At 44.5% G+C, this 14,946-nt stretch overlaps 6 non-coding genes and 1 pseudogene across 6 annotated transcripts; 1 reads left to right on the top strand and 6 right to left on the bottom strand.

Moving 5' to 3' along the window:
* The first annotated feature begins 8,236 nt into the window (after positions 1-8,236).
* TRNAG-UCC (transfer RNA glycine (anticodon UCC)) lies at positions 8,237-8,308 on the top strand. Its single transcript has one exon. It is a non-coding gene; the product is annotated as a tRNA-Gly (tRNA).
* Positions 8,309-10,449: 2,141 nt separating this feature from the next.
* Positions 10,450-12,381, bottom strand: LOC107544499 (magnesium transporter NIPA2 pseudogene; annotated as a pseudogene).
* Positions 11,516-11,587, bottom strand: TRNAD-GUC (transfer RNA aspartic acid (anticodon GUC)). The gene has a single exon. It is a non-coding gene; the product is annotated as a tRNA-Asp (tRNA).
* TRNAP-CGG (transfer RNA proline (anticodon CGG)) lies at positions 12,163-12,234 on the bottom strand. The gene has a single exon. It is a non-coding gene; the product is annotated as a tRNA-Pro (tRNA).
* A 943-nt stretch (positions 12,382-13,324) lies between the features above and the next one.
* On the bottom strand, positions 13,325-13,398 carry TRNAT-AGU (transfer RNA threonine (anticodon AGU)). The gene has a single exon. It is a non-coding gene; the product is annotated as a tRNA-Thr (tRNA).
* Positions 13,399-13,701: 303 nt separating this feature from the next.
* TRNAS-AGA (transfer RNA serine (anticodon AGA)) lies at positions 13,702-13,783 on the bottom strand. Its single transcript has one exon. It is a non-coding gene; the product is annotated as a tRNA-Ser (tRNA).
* A 442-nt stretch (positions 13,784-14,225) lies between these two features.
* On the bottom strand, positions 14,226-14,299 carry TRNAI-AAU (transfer RNA isoleucine (anticodon AAU)). Its single transcript has one exon. It is a non-coding gene; the product is annotated as a tRNA-Ile (tRNA).
* Between the last annotated feature and the right edge of the window lie 647 nt (positions 14,300-14,946).

Below are 14,946 nucleotides of genomic sequence, written 5' to 3'. Positions count from 1 at the left end.
TGGACCTATTTCTGGACTCTCTTCTGTTACACTCTTTGTTCGTTTGCTTGTGTGTTTATTCTTGTGCAATTACTATTTCGTTCCTTAAAGTCTTCGCTCACATCCCTAATGGGAATTTCCCACCAGCAGACCTTTCTCTGCGTCTCCTGATGAAGGCCGCATTATTTGGACCCACTCTCGCTTCTCACCATTCTGTCAGGCTCCCTTCTTCTCTGCTCCTTACAACCCCAAATTTCATTATTGGGTTAAATAAATACACTCTGGGACCGTCTATGAAATAACTGGTAGATATTTTAAGTAGTGTTGCCTGTCCAGCACCCTTCCTCTTTCTTCAAATAACACTCCAACTTTGCCTGTCTTCCCATTCTGTGTTGTCTGTTTCTGTTGCTGCCAGCTCCAAATCCCTAACTTGATTGTATGGACATTGGGGCATAACGGAGGGCCAGGGGTACACATTCATTCCCTGAGTGATTCCCACTTCCTGAAAGTACCTAGAGTTTTGGGAGAAGGAAGTTGACCCTATCTCAGGTCCCGGGGCGAAACCTGTTTGATTTACACCAGTCAGCACCTTTTTATTCAAGATCATCCAAGATCATCCAAGATCATCCAAGATCATGGTCATTGATTCAAGGATAAGCATGTGACCTAAGGGGGGCATTGCGTGGGAGTTTTAGAATTCTCCAGAATGCTGGGCAGAAACTCCTTTTCCCCTGATGGAAGTGGACAAGGAAGCATGCAGCCTGCAATCCTGCTGCCGGTGCACCTAAAGGAAGCAGCCTGAGAATGAAGCTGACATTGCAGAAGGCAGATGAGAGACCTGGGAAGAACCTAAGACCTTGATGATATTGCTGAGCCTATGGATGCCTATTTCAGTACTTTTCTTATGTGAGTCAAGGCCTCCTTCACTAATGCATTGAATTAAAGTGTTCTGTTATTTGCTGTCAAAACCATACTAACTGGCACACATCTGCAGGTTGAATGTTGCAAAACTGTTGATCATTTTGATTTACAAAAATATGAATTTCATATGTGTCAAGCAAATATAAATCAACGAAGTCCTTATGGATTTCTTGATCATTTCACGACGTTTTTGGCTGCAAGTGACAGAAAACTCAGTTAACAGTAGCGTAAACAATAGAGAGCTATTTTCTCTTACATAACAAAAAATCAAAAAGTAGGTAGTTGGTTCAGGAACTGAACAATGTTAGAGATCTGGATTGTCCTCTGTGTGTGATTCTCTTAACATTTCCCTTATGATTGCAAGGTGGTTGCCAACTGTCTGTCTCTTTTATCAGGAAAAGCTGAATGAAGCCTTTCTAGAAGTACCCAATAAATTTCTGTTTGGCCAGAATTGTGTCACATGACTACTGCAAAGGAGGCTAGTAAAGTGGACATCTCTTCCAGACATAACAGTTAAAGAAACAAATGGTGGTAGAAATAGGTGTGTGCCACGGTCACTTACAGTTTCATTCTGGGGAGCCCATGATTGATTTAAAAAGTCAGAGACTTGTGCATGATGAAGTATTTATAGAGATACGAGGATCATGGCCACACTGTTGCCATTTGTGAAAAATCATTATGCTTCTGGAGATTTTTGCTGAGGGTAAGCCCAACTCCACTTCCCAAGATCAAGGAGCCTGCCAACTGCTTGCCTCAAAAGCCTTCCTCTTTAGGTAACCAGAAACCCTGGGCTGTCGCCTTGCTAAATCATCAGCAGTTCTCAATTCCAGCACACAAATTCTGCAAAAATGGCTAGGTGATTGTCTGTCTCCGTCTTGGCACACATGACCCAGTGACCACTCTGGCAGAAAGTGGGGCATGGGCCAGAGAGCAGAGCAGAGAGGAGGGTGAGGCATGGATTCCAGCCTGGGCAGGTGGGCGTCTGCTGGTGCGGGTGACCCAAATTCCTCGTCAGCATTTCAAGCCTTTTACACTAACAAAGGCACTATTCATTAAGGAAAGAGATGGCAAGAAAGAAATTTCCCACTAGGAAAGATAAGGTCTATATCTTATCCTTCCTATTGTGCTGGACTGGATTTTTTTGCTTTTGTTTTTCCAATATACTGGAAGCAGCGAAAATGCATGTGGCTCTGGGCTTCTAGTGACTACTGAGAAGTCTTGAGAAGGTAGCATTTGTGTTTAATACCCTTTTGTTCTGCTTCAATTTGGCATGGAGAGAACATCAGAGATGATTAAAACATAAAAAGAAACTTTGGACTGAAGTTGTGAATACAAGAAGGCAATAATAGAAACAATAATTAATTTAAGAAGAAAACAAAAGAAAGATTGCTTTTGCTTGAAAAAGTAACATAGCCTTTTAGACAGCAGTACATTTAGTTGTACTGCTATGGAGAACCTTTAACCCTGAAACTGGAGTTTCAGGAATTTATGTCATGGACCTAAATCAGAAGAGGCAAAGAAATAAGAATGTACAAAGATGTCCATGGTAACATTTTAAATAATAAGAAAAAAGTGCAGACAACTAGACAATCAAAATGTCTACCTTTAGAAGATTGTTTAATACAAAGACTGTTTAATACAGTAGTCCCCCCTTTCTAGCAGGGAGAGTTCCAAGACTATCCCCCAGTGGATGCCTGAAACCATAGGTAGTACAGAATCCTGCACAATAGGAAATAACGACAAGAAAAGGATTTTACATGTCCAATACAGACGCAACCATGCAACCATTGTAGGTCTAATTCCATAGTCAACAAAATTGTAGCTTTTCACTCCCCAAATATTTTCAGTCTGCAGTTGGTTTAATTTGAGATGTTAAACCTTCAGATAGAGGGCCCACTGTATATGCTACCTACTACTTAGTCACTTAGTAGCCGTCTTGGTCATCAGATCGACTGTTGCCATATTGCAGAGTTTGTGCTCAAGTAGCCCTTATGGTACTCAATAATGGCTCCAAAGCATAAAAGTAGTGATGCCAACAATTCAGATGTGCCAAAATTAAGCTGTAAAGTGCTCCCTTTAAGTGAAAAAGGTATGTATGTATGTATGTATAGAAAAAAACATAGTATATACAGTTGGCCCTCCACATCCACGGGTTTCGCATCCATGGATTCAACCAACTGCAGATTGAAAATATTAAAAGAAAACACGTTATGTTGTTGATGACGTGTATTATGCAGTTAGGCCCAAGATGATTGCATGGTTGCATCTGTACTGAACATCTACAGATTTTTTCCCCCCGTCATTATTTCCTAAGCAATACAGTATGACAACCATTTACAAAGCATTTCCATTATATTAGGTATTATAAGTAATCTAGAGATGGTTTAAAGTATGTGGGAGAATGTGCATAGATTATACACAAATACTACAGCATTTAAAAAAATTTATTTATTTATTTTTTTCAAGAACACAGGGGTTGTAAATTTAATTTCAGACAAAATAGAATTCATAGCCAGAACATCATCTAGGATACAATGAATAGAATATAGTCATGAACATATATATATATTTTTTTTTAATTTATTATTATTTTAAATTTATCTTTATTGTTGAAAGTATTACAGGTGTCCCATTTTCCCTCCCCCCCATTAATCCCCTTTACCTCCCTCCCACCCCTCCCCAGCTTTTCCCCCCATTATTATCTGTGTCCATGGGTTATGCATATATGCATATACTGTAACTTCTTTGGTTAATCTCTTCCCACCCTTCACCCCCTTCCCTTTTCCCTCTGAAATATGATCACCTGTTGCATGAGTCAATGTCTCTGGATCTATTTAGTTTGTCACATTCTTTCATTCATTAGTTTCTTCTTAAAGAAGACCCTTCAACATTTCATGTAGTACTGGTCTGGTGGTGATGAACTCCTTTAGCTTTTTCTTATCTGTGAAGCTCTTTATCTGACCTTCAATTCTAAATGATAGCTTTGCTGGGTAGAGTAATCTTGGTTGTAGTTCCATGCTTTTCATCACTTTGGATATTTCTTGCCACTTCCTTCTGGCCTGCAAAGTTTCTGTTGAGAAATCAGCTGACAGTCATATGGGTGCTCCCTTGTAGGTAACTAATTGCTTTTCTCTTGCTGATTTTAAGATTCTCTGTGTCTTTAACATTTGGCATTTTAATTATGATGTGTCTTGCTATTGGCCTCTTTGGGTTCCTCTTGTTTGAGACTCTCTGTGCTTCCTGGATTTGTAAGTCTATTTCTTTCCCCAGGTAGGGGAAGTTTTCTGTCATTATTTTTTCAAATAGGTTTTCAATTCTTTGGTCTCTTTCTTCTCCTTCTGATCCCTCGTAATATGAATGTTGGGCCGCTTGAAGTTGTCCCAAAGGCTCCTTACACTGTGTTCATATTTCTGGATTCTTTTTTCTTCTTGCTCTTCTGGTTGGGTGTGTTTTGTTTCCTATCGTCCTCTACTCTACTGTTGATTCCCTATAAATTGTTCTTCATTTCAGTTCATGTAGCCTTCATTTCTGATTGGTACTTTATTATGTCATTGATGATCTCACTAGTTTCCTTAATAGTCTTACTAAGACCCTTGAGCATCATTATAGCCATTGTTTTGAACTCTCTTTCTGTTAGCTTGCTTGGCTCCATTTCATTTAGTTCTTTTTCTGGAGATTTCTTGTTTTTCATTTGTGACATGTTTCTTTGCCTCCACATTTTGGCTGCTTCCTGGCCTTTGTTTCTATGTATTAAGTAGAGCTGCTACATCTCCTGGAATTGGTAGAGTGGCTTCGTGTAGTAGGTCCTGTAGGGCCCAGTGGCTCAGCCACCCCAGTCACCTGAGCTGGGCCCCTAGGTGCTCCCCTGTGTGGGCTGTGTGCACTGTCCTGTTGTAGTTGAGCCTTGGTTGCTATTGGCGTCACTGGGAAGAATTGACGCCCAAGCCAATTGGCTGTGAGGACCAGCTGCAACTACAGCGAAAAAGCTGCTGTGCTGGAGACTCCCCTATGGAGCAGGATTTACTTCAGTGGAGCTTTGGTGTTCACTGAGTGCGCCCCTTGAGTGTGTCCCTCATGGATGTGGTAGAATTATAATACAGTGTGGTTGAAGCTGACCACTGGGTGCACTGTCCCTGGGGCCTCCTGGGAGGTGCAAAGTCAGCCTCTGCCTGCACCCTGCCCAAGGCCGCCCAGCATGAGCTACACATCAATCCGTAGATGACTGCTACTTGTACTGGGCTTGGAGGTGTCCAGGAGAGGCCAAGCTATGAACCAATGAAGGCTGCCACTAGCGCTATGCCTGGGGATACTTATCAAGAATTATGGGACACACTGAGGCTGGCTGCTGCTTGTTGGAGAGATTTTAGGAAAGTCCTAAGCATGGGGCTATAGAGGTCACTTGCATAGAAAAGTCATTGGAAATGGGTTGGATGAGCTTGCAAGCAGGGAGGGGCGGGGTCTCTTGGAATCACCAGGGCTGGGTGAAATGTGTGAATGAGGTTGATGGAGCTTCAGATAGGGCCACCAGCCTGCCAGCATTGTGGGGGGAGGGATCATCAAAGGAGCAATGGCCTCTGCCAACTCTTCTGTCTGGGAGAAAGCTGCTCCTCCAGCTTTCACCCCAATTCCAGGCAAGTTAGCTCCTTGCTGAATGTCCCAGGTTCCTTTCAAGCTGCTGCCCAGCGCTGCAGCTCAGAGGGAGTGCGTCTGAGTAAGTCCGTGCGCTGGCCCTTTAAGAGGAGCTGCCTGGTCTTACTCAGCCACAATCCCCTTTGGTTTTTACCAAAGTTGTGGAGACTTCTCTTCCCAGCACTGGAACTCTGGGCTGGGGGGCCAGATGTGGGACCCCTTGCTCCTCTGGGAAACCTCCACCGACCAAGATACCCCTCCATGCCTCCGGGTTTTAAACCTTGGCACCTGGGTGTGGGGCCACAGCCACCATCTCCCGGCTTCAGCCCAGATTCCACCCCGTATCTCCGCCCCACCTACCAGTCTCGATGCTTCTTCAGTTTTCTGGTTGTAGGAATTCTGTTCAGCTGGATTTCAGGAGGCTCTGAATGATGGTTGTTCTGTAGTTTAGCTGTAGTTTTGATGTGGTTGTGGGAGGTGGTGGGTACCATCATTACCTGCGCTGCCAGCTTATCTCTCCCTGAACATATTTTTAGCTAATGATGTATCCTTAGCATAAATAAAGCAAAAACTGACATAACTACAGAAATAAATAAGTAAACCAACAACAAATGTAGGTGGAGATTTTAACATATTTTTCTGAGAAATTAGATACTACCGGAGAAATAAGCAAAAATGTTTGAAAAAATACAGGTAATATTCTCTGGCTTATATATAAATTTATGCTCAGCAAGGAGAGAAATAAATATTCTTCCTAAGCACACATGAGATATGTTTTAAAAATTGACAATAAACTAGTTCATAAAGAAAGGTTCAATAAATCTTCCTGTTCAATTCCATGGAGAATATATTGTCTCACCAAGTCCGATGCTGCTAAACAACCATTGCTTAAAAAGGAGCTGAGAAGAACAGTTACGAAATTCTTAGAAAAGTGAGGCATAGCTAAGTCACCTCTATACTTAGGATTTGTGCACTTTCTGTATGTGTGTTATACTTCAGTAAACATTTACTTGAACTAGATATCACCCAAATTTTAAAAATGAAATCCCATTGGAGTTTTGGTGGGGATTCCATTAAACCTTGCAAGTAATTTGGAAAGAATGAACATGTTAAAAAATTAGCATTTAATTTTATGTACTACTACAGCATTTTATATAACCTTGAGCATCTGGGGATTTTGGCATCCAAGGGAGACCTACAACAAGTCTCCCTCAGACACCAAGGGAAAACAAAGGGCTGATTCACATCCCAGCAGGACAAAGTGGGTGGCACCAGAGTTTATTAAGCAACTCAGGACTGTGGGCAATTTAAAACATGAATTTTTAATTTCTGTTAATTTTCCATTTAATATTTTCAGATCATAGTTGACTGTGGATATCTGAAACCTCCCTCAGAAAGTAAAACTGTGGAGAAAGGGGAACTACTGTAGTTTACAGAGTTCATAGAATTTTAGGTGGTCATTAAAATTATAAGGACTATGGAATCATATTTCTATTACAATGATAATTTAAAATACTGGGGTGCAAGATTATGAACATTAGTGGAAGTTAAATTGCCAAAATTTAAAACTGGTTTAGCACAATGAGTATAAATTACTATTACTTTAAAATTATTCATTATTGCTATATTCTTTCCAATATGGAACATTTATTGACTCCAAATACATTTTATAAACAAAAATGGGGGACCATTAACAATTTCTGTTAGAGTACCTGAAATATCTATGAGATTAAAGGTACTACTATTGTAATTAGTTGATTTGATGAAAACAGTTATGATGAAAAGTTCCAAAATTTGTATTTTAGGAGAAAATTCAGACACTTTAGGAAAGAAAGTTACAGTAACAATTAGGTTTATATTTTTCTTATCTAATAAAATCAGTTTTACAATGAGGTTTATACAATATTTTTCTTAACTAATAAGATCAGGTTTTGTAGGGGTTTTTCTTTTGGGGAAAAAGGTCACTGCAAATTTATGAGATACTGAAAACACCTGACTTTTGTGATCATGACGCGACTCGAACATTGCAGACTTCTCAACTGCAACCAGATACATTACCACTGCGCCACCAAACCTGTGGAGCAAGGAGTTTTGACAGGTCCTGAGAACGTAAACATTGTAAGCAACAAGGGGCGGAGTCTACCCTCAAGCCCCGCCCCTACGGTTTCGTGGGCTGGATTCCCCGAGCCGCAGGTGGGCCACCTGCCCGCGCACATAGGACTTAAACCTTCTCCTCCGGTCAAATTGTGCTTAAGCACGCTTAGATTAAGGCCCAATTCTTCAATCTTGAGACACATTGAGCTCATGCAATATAGAAGCGGTTTTATGTCTTTGAGATTTACTTCTGGGGATCATAAAGCCATTATGGCGTCGCTGCAGTTCTGGCACCCTAGACGAATTTTAGATTTAATCCCGGCTCTGCCAGTGACTCGAAGCGCCATTACGTAGCCTCCCTTTCCCTAGGTTTCTCGGCTGTAGACTGGGTATAACCACGGTCTCTCGTGGGGTGGCTGAGGCGCACTAGCGGTGATGGGAGCCGAGCTTCTCACGCGTGAGCGCTCCCAAGGCAGCGCACGTTGCTTGGATCTCCGCCTCCTGTCCTCTCTTCATTGGGCCCCGGTTGGGCCGGGTAATTACGTCACAAAGGCCGCAACCGTAGGGGCGAGTCTAAGCGTTAAGTACCTCGGAGAGAACACGTTTGTCGTTGGCGTTGGTGGTATAGTGGTGAGCATAGCTGCCTTCCAAGCAGTTGACCCGGGTTCGATTCCCGGCCAACGCAGTGCTTTTTTAAAACTTTTTCCCTATGCTCCTGGGACCCGGCCCGGCGCCACACGAACTGGCCAGCGCTCCGTGACCCCAGTGCGACGCGCCGCTCATCTTTTCCCATCGAAAGGTCGCACTGTAACCTTCGCTCGGGATTGCGGGCTCCGCGTGGAAAGCCCTGCCAATCCACAGGCCCGAGAAAGGGGGGGCGAAAGGAAGCAGAACACCTAGGCCCGACTCCCTGGCTGGTGCGGGACGCGGGCGAAAGCTGCGTGCTCAGTGTCAAGCGGAGACAGGAAACGCACACTTATGTCAAGGACAAGGCACCTGGCAGGAGGCCAAGGCCCCAGGCGGGATTACGCGGGTTGTGTCGGTTTTGTGCTGTCGTCCCTCTGTGTTTGCAAATTTATTTCAACGAACACGTCTAATAAGCATACTGAACGGTGAGGATAACGACTAATACACATAGAGAACGGTCATAATAATGGCCAATTTAGCCACAATGCAGTTTACTTGAAGTAAGACGTAGTACACTTGAAATTTAGAATGTGAGCTTGAGAGTTAGGCCAACTACTCTTCTTTTATTTTTTTTTTTTAAATAGGAAGTAATATATAGCATTTTAATTTAATATATACACTACCACTGGATTTTCTTTAAATATCAAGTTAAACCTGTTATCAAGTTTCCATTAGTTGAATGGAATTTTGCAACACTGGATTATTTTTCAGCATTTCAAAGTACACTATCTGTATCATTTGGCCATAAAATTCCTTCTCCTTAAAATTATGTTCATTATATTTTTTATTATACTTTATTCTCCTGATTCTTCTCTTAATTTTATCCAAAAAAAAATTTTTTTTTTGCCTTCTACGGTGTCTGAGCTTTTCCTCCAATAAGCAATAGGAATGCCTTAAACGTAGGTGCTTCTCAAAGTTGAAAGCATGGTATTCTTATTCTTTCTCTATTCTATCATCCCTCCTGTGACAATTTTCTCCATTCCCATCATAGGAGCTATAAATTGAATGACAACAAAGTCTGGTCTCTTCAAAGTTAAATTTTATCCCTAACTAAATGTTCATGTTTTTACTAAAACTCATTTCTTTTTTTATGCTCCTTCCAGTTGATGATATCAGTCTACTTTCAACAAAGCAGAAATAAAGCTATGATAACAATATTCAGTTTCCCCATGTCTCCAAACCTAAAAGGACATCTTTAACCAAATCCCATAAATACTACCTCTGAAAGGCCCTTTTTATTATTTTGCTTCCCTTTTCACTGCTACAGAACACTCATGTCTACTCATTCAGATTATTAAAAATGTTTTCCCTGCCCCCAATTTATCTCAAAATCTTTCTTCATGTGGGCACTGATAACTTGTTGAAGCGCAGATATGATAATGTTATTATCTGGGTAAAAACCAGTTTGATTACCTGTTGTAAACCTCTCAGCATAATATTCAGTGCCCTTCAAACTTCAATACCAACTTACAACCTGAGTCTTGACTTTCAAAAAATTCCCACCTTATCAAACTTGCTCCCATCATACTAGTGACATGGACCCTTAATTCTCCACAACATTTTCCCACTCTTGCCTTTCCTGATAGTGACTCCATTCCTGAAATGACATTACTGTCCTACCACTGAAACTGTATGCATTCTTAAAGTTACAGGACAATTAGCTCTCTAGTTTGAACTACTTTTCTCCTTATCACACTCTTTAAAAACTTCTCTGTAAGCACGCCTAATACAGTCTTTTTGTATTAGTGTTTTTACCTTAAATTAAACTACTATTTATTTTAAATTTTAATAAATTATCAATATATTTATCTTAGTTTTACTCTGAGTATAAATGATATAAGCAATAGTTTTCCTTAAAAGACTTTTTTTTTTTTTTAACATAATGGATACTATTTTTGTTTTTTGAAACTCAAATTCACTTTATAAACTACTCTAAACAATTACAGATTAACCTTTTAATTGCAGCTTTCTTAAAAAGTTGTCGGATTTCCATTCTTCAGGAGATATTTTCATCAGTGTGCTGTTCAATTCGACATGTTAAACTTTCTTCATTATTAAGAACTTCATACATATTAGTGAGATTGCCATTCATTGCTTTTTCGACTTTTTGAAAAGATTCAGGAAGGAAGACTTGCTAGACTAAAAGCTGACGTCTTTAAAGGCATGCAACAAGAATATTCCCATAATGGTTGTGCAGAAATCACTAAGAGTACCAATGACATCATCAAAAGGCATATCCTGCCACCCCTTAAAAAGAAGAGCTGAAAAAGTTAAAACTGATGTAAAGAAGACATGGTAGTCGCGACGGAAATTTTGAATATGTCCAGGGCCCTGTTCCTGTAATTGATCTGCGTGCTCACACAGACTGCGGGACTCAGCAGAGCTCAGGGGGTGTTCAAGCACAGGCTTCTCAGCAAACAGCTCTTCGATAGCAATGCTTAGGCCCTTAATACAGGAGACAGAAAACACCCCGATCACGGAACAGATTGTTATGTACAGAGAATGTTTGTCCGTCAGGAAGGTTAATATTAAGGACACAATGACCACAAGTGTCCCAAAGACCACAAAATCTGGATCCTCGTGAGACATTTCATTTAGTCTTGATCTGCCTTTTCTTTTGGAGCACGAATGACCATAACTGTAGATCCTAGAATACTTAGCAAACATCCAATTTTCCAATGAAGATTAAGCCTGTCATTTAGAAGGTACGAAGAAAGAATGGCACAAGGACGCTGAGAGCTTCTAACGGAGTCTCTAGGGCGGCTGGTGCAAAGGCTTACGCAGCACAGTTGGCCACCTCACTCCCAATTTACCACAGGACAGATAAATGCAGGTGCTGGAGGATATCAATATGATGCAGTGTTCAAATCCCACTTGGCAAGCCCAGGGAGAGGCTTTCCCTCCGCTATACGGCTCTGGTCACCTCCGCACACACCCTCACAGAGGCCACGCGCGCCTCTCCAGCGCAAGGTGCCAGCGTGGGGGCTGCAGTCTCCTCCAAGGAGCAGCGCTGAGCGCAACTTGCTCGCGACAACCTCCAACCCCTGCGGCCTCAGGTACCAAGGATCGCCCCAGTTCTTTATTTTCTTTCCTGCTTTCTTTTTACCCCCCCTCCCCTCCCCGGGGCCCGGGATGGGCACTTCTTAAGGAAGTAGAATTTAAAGTAGAAAGATCGAGAAAATAAAAACATAAAAAGGTCTTATCTCTCCCCGTCGGGGAATCGAACCCCGGTCTCCCGCGTGACAGGCGGGGATACTCACCACTATACTAACGAGGAAGGAGATGACAAAAGGCCCTTCCAAATCCTTGATCTGTTTCTTTCACCGAGCTCAGCACGCTAAGGCGAGGTTCTTGGGGATCCTGTCCTTCCGACTACTGATAAATACCGGCCTGAAACCTATGAGCGTCCAAAACCACAAATGAGCACGAATCCCTAGAGGGGCAGAAAGGAGCAGGAGTGACCGACACAGAGGCCACCAAGGTTGTAGAGACCTGAGTTCTGAGTCTCTGGATTCTCCCCCAAACGGGACTCCTCTGAATAGGTCCCACCCTTTTTTGTCATCTACCGATATAGGTTGACCGGCATCAATGGAAGAGAAAGCAGGCTCTCGCGGCCGTGAGGAGGCACCAAGCAGGAGGAAGGGAGCAGACCGTGTGTCTTGTCTAATCGAGGCCGGACGTATCCGCGCTCCTCCTGGCACATTAGCAAGGACTGCATACCGTGGGCTTCTTTCTGCCACCTGGATGCCCACTTAGAACAAAAGTTGGCTGCACACCCGCTCCGCAGCCTCCTCAGTGCCGTTCAAACACCAAGTACCTTGAAGTGCTCTAGTCTCTGCAAAACTCAAAGCAGGGCTCGTCCGGGATTTGAACCCGGGACCTCTCGCACCCGAAGCGAGAATCATACCCCTAGACCAACGAGCCCACGCCGGGTGCTGACTGCGGACGCCTTTAGAGGTCGTACTAGGTTTGCTTCAATTCGAGGGCCACAGGTCTCGGTGGTACCGCCCCGGGGTGCACTCGGGACTCTCCACCCTGACGCTGAATACTCTGGTACAGGAGCGTGGGCATCTCTCTCCACTCGGGGTCGGCGAGCTCCGACTCTTCCCGGGAAATAACATCGGGGAAGTGGAAGACAGTGGTTTCGGTCTCACGCTGTCGCAGCCCTGCAGGGCTGCCTTGAGCACCGAGTTCCCGCTCCCACCAGTCGCTGTCTCAACGCCAGTGCGTAACTTGGGGTTTCGACTCTTCCCGCCTCCGTCCGCCGTCCTCCGACCCAGAGCCCCGGCTCAGAGCTTTGAAGAGAGAGGTGGAGTTGCCTGGATGGGGACAATTAATGAACCCTGAATTCTCTAGGTGAACGCCAGCTCCCTTTTCAGCCCTGCACCTGTCTATCCTCCGGGAGTGACGGGCAGGACCAGCTCCAAGCAAGACTCTTTAGTAACCCGCTGTCTTCCCAGACCGTGTGGTAGTGGAATAATTCCTGGGGCCAAGGAGACCCACGGAAGAGCGTCATTGAGATGAGTGGCTGGCGGGTGGCGTAGGGGGATCGGTTTTCTAACCTGCGTGAGTGGGGCAGCATGTCAGGCCTTGCGATCAAGACGGTCCCTGATACATAACACCCATACCAGCACTGGCCCCAGGACTTCCCGCCTGTAAGATCAGGTCACTCCTACCCTCCCGTATAGCCTCCACTCTCCAGTTCTCTCTTACGGTGACCGGGAAGGAGACCCTCTTACCTGCCGCCTAAGACCCCCCGAAGGTAAGGGCCTGCTTGCTGTGGTCCAAAGCCAGTAGACCCGGACGGACTGCTTAATACACTTGCTATACTTTCACTGGGGACTGCCAGGGAAGGTGTAGGAATTCTGGCGGCTCGTCTCAGCAGGAAATCTGGATGCTCTGAGAGCGAAAGTGTATAACGAGTCCTCTAGCATAAAAACAATTGATAAATCCATTAGGGATATGAATGCGGCGTAAAAACGTAAAACGGCACTACCTTTAGGATCAGAACCAAAGGCACCGCTGGGATTCGAACCCAGGATCTCCTGTTTACTAGACAGGCGCTTTAACCAACTAAGCCACGGCGCCGGAGTCGGTTGCTCGTCCTCTGATACCATACTATAGGAAAATATTGCTCGAAGCCTGGCTACATCAATTTCAGGTCTTTCTAAAGTGAATTTTGACTTATCAACTGAGTGCGGCTTCTAACACCTACCCATGGGATCCCCGAAATGTTGAAAGAAGTAAATCAAGGATCTGAGCATTCCAAGAGTGCGCAGCTGGGGAGCTTCCCAGAACCGAGGACTCCTGAGATGGGGTAATTTCTGAAGCTCAGGCCGAATGTTTGGCTTTGGTAGGAGGGCTGTGGTATGTGGGGGAAGAAAAAGGGCACGTAGTCGGCAGGATTCGAACCTGCGCGGGGAGACCCCAATGGATTTCTAGTCCATCGCCTTAACCACTCGGCCACGACTACACACACACGGCTGTAGAGCTTGTCTGAAACCTTTCTTAGTTCCTGTGCCCAGCAAACACCACCCCTTTTACTGTTTTACGGTCCCAGGGCGAAAAGGCCGGCAACTGCGAACCCCGGAGCAGGTTGGAATAGGAATCACCCCTTCGCTCGTGGCTCTGCCTCTCCGGAATCCTCGTGAGGGATCTTCCCTTTTCTCCCACTGGCCTCCCACGACGAGCTCCCAGGGGCGAGAAGCCGCGGAAGCCGCAGCGGAACGCCCCCTGCGCCCCAGCCCCGGGAGCTCCCTTCCAAAGGTTGGAGCGCGCTAACAATTCAGGTTTTGAAAAGCAGTGGGTCCTGTGTTATTTGCGGTCAGAAAGCAACTGGCTCCAGGCAGAAACTTCCTGGTAACAGTATGAATGGGAAGGGGGGGAAACACATAAAAAAGTAAGACCCAGCGTCCTGGCCCGTACGGGGATCGAACCCGCGACCTTGGCGTTATTAGCACCACGCTCTAACCAACTGAGCTAACCGGCCAGCGGCGAAATGCTGAAGCCCCAAGCCTGCATATCTACACTAAATTATGTAGGCAACGTCCCCTCAACATCGAAGGAATTTCCTGCAGCTTTAGCCAAGCTCTAAATGCCTCCCGGATACAAACTGGAAATGACCTTTAAAAGGCCAGGAAGGAACGCCCTCTGAAGGGCTTTAAGAGCTCCCAGGAAAAAAATGGGTGGACGCAGAACAACTGCAGGAGTACCCGCAACTAACTGATCCTGCAACCCCTAAGCCTGTATGTTCTGACCTAGGAATTCCTACCCATCTCATGGTGTGGATCAAGAATCTGCCTTAGACATGGCCCAAGGGAAACCCACAGCACTGACCACTTTATTGGGGTTCCTCACATGCACCTCCTAATGTTGGCACTGCGCTCCAACTCCCCCCCTTATGCCCATCTGTACTTCCCAACAACTCCAGGCTTGCACACTTGAGTTCTTCTCCAGCTCAACCTTGCTGACCCAGACCATCAGTGATGTTGTCTACCCTGCCTCCAGCTCCCCAATTTACTCCCTTTAGGCCTAACTTTTGGTATCATTTCTTTGGCCGGACCAGAAGCTCTTAACACCAGTTCTGGCGTTGGTGGAAAACAAGGATAGAAATGATGGTAAATGATAGACTGGTTG

Source organism: Miniopterus natalensis, chromosome 17 (genome assembly GCF_054644295.1).
Source record: "Miniopterus natalensis isolate mMinNat1 chromosome 17, mMinNat1.hap1, whole genome shotgun sequence".
Taxonomy (NCBI): Eukaryota; Metazoa; Chordata; class Mammalia; order Chiroptera; family Miniopteridae; genus Miniopterus; species Miniopterus natalensis.
This window is presented reverse-complemented; position numbering and strand designations above follow the sequence as displayed.